General features: G+C 43.4%; 1 long non-coding RNA gene across 2 annotated transcripts; it reads right to left on the minus strand.

Moving 5' to 3' along the window:
* Window positions 1-789: 789 nt before the first annotated feature.
* On the minus strand, window positions 790-2,556 carry LOC308194929. 2 transcript variants are annotated; one of them, XR_013951071.1, is made up of 4 exons: window positions 2,465-2,556; window positions 2,153-2,368; window positions 1,860-1,992; window positions 790-1,241 (listed from the first exon to the last, which is right to left on the minus strand). It is a non-coding gene; the product is annotated as an uncharacterized lncRNA (long non-coding RNA). The 2 variants fall into 2 exon arrangements; XR_013951072.1 differs by lacking the exon at window positions 2,465-2,556 and having other exon boundaries at window positions 2,153-2,387.
* Window positions 2,557-4,198: the final 1,642 nt, after the last annotated feature.

The raw sequence follows: 4,198 nt of genomic DNA on the forward strand, positions 1-4,198 counted from the left end.
TAGAGATCTTTTCCAATCAGAGTGATTCTATACTTCTGTAATCCTATGAAATGTGGTAGACAAGAAAATAAGGCACTTTAAAAGGGAGGTTTTTAACCTAATTTTATGATCTATAGTACGGTTTTGGTATCTTGCTTGGCTTTTCTCCACACTGATGAGGTCCCCATTTCCCAGTGAGAATCTCACTAGAACTGTTCTCGGAGTTTGCTATACACATGTGGCAGGAATATCCCAAAGACAGAGAAGAAGGTGACTTGGTCTGTTCCTGAGTAACCAATACAGACAGCCTGCAGGTTGTAGAGTCCGAGGAACCTGTACAAACTGGCTGTCATAGCTGGTGGCTGTGCCGTAAAACAGGAGCTAAACTGCAGCAGCTGTTTGTACAAGCTGCTGAATGGGCATCGCCTTGCCTGCAAGTCAATTTAAACAGTTTGTTTGACGTTCAGTCCCAGTAAAGGCAGAGGAATACGTTCCTCTGGATTTAATGAAGGCAGGAATGAGGTGACATTCAGCTGGTTTTGTTTCCCTGCCTCACTGCAAGCTATGCTAGAAACCTTCAGCTAGCTAAGCCTGTGGAGAATGTTAACAGCTATACACTGCTGAAGAGGGAGCAGACTATGAGCACTTCAGGCTGTGCACTTCAAGCTAGTACTACTTAGCAGCATCAAAAAGCAGATTTTCTTTTCAGGGACTAGATGAACACTAAACATTATATATATGTGTGGGCACACTTATGTCTCACAGCAATTTTTGACATAAACCACCCCCCCAAAATAACACACCCCATCATTTTGATAGTATTTTTCTATTTATAAACTTTTCCGATTTTGTACATAAGCACTTAAATAGTTTTTAAATGCAGAAAGAAAACCAATATGATAGATTTAAGTCAGCAATTAGATAAATTTATATGTAGAATTTCAGTTGTTTACAAAGCAATTGTACAAATTCTTTAACTCAAAGTTCAGATAAATAAACTGACAGTCCAATACATTCTCTTTTTATAATGACATTCCTTACAGCAGTCCAGATTCTTCATTCTGAATTGTATTTGTTGTCCACGTATTTCCAAAGAGACAGAGAGGAGAGGCTATCCTGGGGACAGAGCCACTTTTCGTGCAGCTCAGTCTCTTGCTCAGATGCAGACAAACTATGCATTTGCTGCTGAATATTTTTCTCAAATCCATTCCAGTTTATACAGGTCCCAGCTCATTTCATTTCTGGTGCTGTATGCGCAGGACCTATAAGTTGAAGAAAAAGAAGAAGCTGAGTCAATGCAACATAAACATTTTTTGAACTAAGTCAAAATGTCTTTAACACAGAAGTACTTCAGACACCAGCTCAGAGTCAATGAAGTTATACTGTCATAAAAAGGAGAAACAAAGGCTAGGAGGGGCTTAACAGTGTGCCAGAGATTGCAAGAGATTGGAAGGAACCAGTTAAGATCATTACACTGTGCTTAGTGCTGCAAATTGCACTTTTTTTTTTTTTTTTTTACTTTGGGGTCAGTAGAAAATTGGTTTTGACATTCATTTTTTGGGTCTGCTACAGATTTCTAGTTACTATCTCTTTGAATTCATTCTCTCCTCAACATTCCTGTACACTATTTGTACACCAGTCTTCCCCTTACCACAGGGCACTAAGAAACCCAAATCTAACTGTGCCCCCCCCCCCCTCCCCTTTTTTTTTTTGGTGCAGGACAAAACTCTACTTTTGCCACTAGAGAACTCATCCAGGGCTGGGTAGATGGAAGTGCCTTTTCCCATCTCCCGCGCCAGAGCAGAGATGCAGGTAAGCACTCAGGACAGACACGCAGACAGCAGAGTGAGAGAAAAAATTGTGAGGTGTCTGCTACTTACATCCAGTTTTCTGTGCAAGTGATGAATTTTCATCACAGCCTCTGAGCTGCCCCTTCAGGCCTTGTGGAGAAGCAGGAGGCTGGCCACTAAGTTGTCATACAGTCCAGGTACTGCCCTCATTTGGTTGGCATCCCTGCAAGGAGTTTGGGATTTCTGTTGGGATTTTTCTTAGTTACTCCTTTTCAGCCCCCACCAGCTTTACTCACCTCCTTTGCCATTCATTTATCAGTGCCAGCACTGATCTTGTCTGCAGCGTGCAAGGAGGTGGAACACATGCCTCAGACAACACTCACCCTGTCTTCTCCTGTGAGCATCAGCAGGACCAGGAAACAGGAGCTAAATGTCTCCTCAAGTGTGTGTGTGGAACAGACACAGAAGTGACCCAGCACGGGCTCTCTTTGAAGCATCTTATTTTCTTTCTTCCCCCTCCAGGCATAAACGTGGTTGGATAACTTCAGAAAAAACTTCTCTTGGGCCCCCAAACTGAATTATGCTTCTATTAAAAGAAGCTGGAAAGTGTTTGGGAAGAAGCTTGTCACTGTTTAAGAATTGCTGACTATGAAAACACCTGTACTGGCCTTGATAAGTGAAAAAGATAAGGTTACCTTTGCACAATGAATTTCTCTACCATGGGGCTCGCTGATGACTGAGTAATCTGGAAGAAAGTAGCTGAATTGTTGAGGCTAATCACATTTATTTAACAAATTGCTTGCAAACCAGTGACAATCAGCAAGGTATGAATTTCCTGCATCACCTGTTAATCAGAATCAGCTGTTGGAGGGAGAAGAAGTAACCTCGGTGCATCTGAGTTTTGAGTTCATACATTTGGGGATGCAGGGGAGATGTTACAGTGGGTAAATGTGCAAGATTCTTACACTGAATGAGAAAACAGCCAGACTGACATGTATGGAATCCCAGTGATTTCAGGCAGGTCAGGTTCAGTCAAAGCTCTCACCCTTTTCCCTTTGCCTTGAGCACAGTTGAGCCTTGTCGTGAGTGTTAAAACAGCAAAGGACAGAGAACAGCTGGAGTCTTACAAGTGGCCAAACGTACAGCCTTAGAATGAGGGTGTTTGTACTCCAGTTCTGAACCTCGTGAGTTTGGCCTCTTTTCCCCTGTGCCTGTTTGCATTAAAAACACTGCTCGGGGCTGTCGAGGTCGCTCTTACACTAACTTGGCCTCAGAGAGTCACTCTGACTGTGCAGACGGGGTGTTTCCCTGTCCAGCAGGGGCTGTCTCTCTCCTGAGGCTGTCTGTTCCTTCTGGAGGTGACAACAGGATCCTGGCAAACCACTCTTGACTTGGGAAAGCAGCACCAAGCAGATGAGCAGCTGTGCTCTGCTGTGCGTGAAATGTGATTGGGTTTCTGGTACAACCCCCTCTCCGTGACTCTCACCCAGATACCGGGGTTGTGTGAGGAAACATTCCCTTCCTCGCTCCCAAATTAGTCCCCATCTTTCAAGCCTAAGGTCAGGTCTGCATCTTGGCAAGGAAGTGGACTAGGATGGATTCTTGTGTCCTTACATTCTGCCACCGGCACCCACAGGCTAGTCAGGATTTCACAGGTCTCATTTGCAGTGAAAAGCAGCTGAGCTCCTCTTTTACTCGCACTACTCAATAAGCTGTCTCTGAACAGCCGTGGCTTTCTCCTGCTGCGCTCCCCAAGGGCTTTGTGGCAGAGTGAAGGATTTTTATCTTTATTTGACACTAAGTTAGAGCTCAAGTCTTGAGAGATTTAAGGCCCCTGGTGAATTTTGCATTCCCTCTAGAGACCTGTGTATAGGTTTGTGTTTAGACACCTCTGACAGTTCAATGATTTGCCTTCCTTCAGACAATAGAAAGTGAGGGAAAGCTCAGAAAATTGAAGCCAGTCTTCTCAGCTGTATGGAAGCATGCTGCCATAAATTCCTCCTCCCTTCTCATTTCTTGCAAGGTGGCACAACAATGGCACTTTGTATCCTTGAGTTCTCTATGGCTGAGTGTTGTAGTACAACTATCTTTCTTCCTGGCATGGAAGTGAGCATTTGTGATTTGCTTCTTTACTTCTTAAACTAGGGCTAAACGAGCAGGAATAAATCAAGAGCCTCAGATGTACATACCTGACTGTGTCTGTTATTGAACATACAGTTTCATTTCTCACTGCTTAAGTGGCTGCATGGCCATGCTCAGATAAATGGTTTAAATGGTTGTGGTGCTTTCTAAGTGTGTAAGATCTTTTGAGATGAAAAGCCAAGAAAAATGGATTGACACTACATTATGGTTAACATTTTCCGCATGGTACAGTTTTAGGGACAGAGAGGAGGCAGTAATCATGACATAGAATGCAGCGTGAGTAAAAT

This window comes from Anser brachyrhynchus (assembly GCF_964034855.1).
Source record: "Anser brachyrhynchus genome assembly, chromosome: 4".
In the NCBI taxonomy this organism is placed as follows: Eukaryota; Metazoa; Chordata; class Aves; order Anseriformes; family Anatidae; genus Anser; species Anser brachyrhynchus.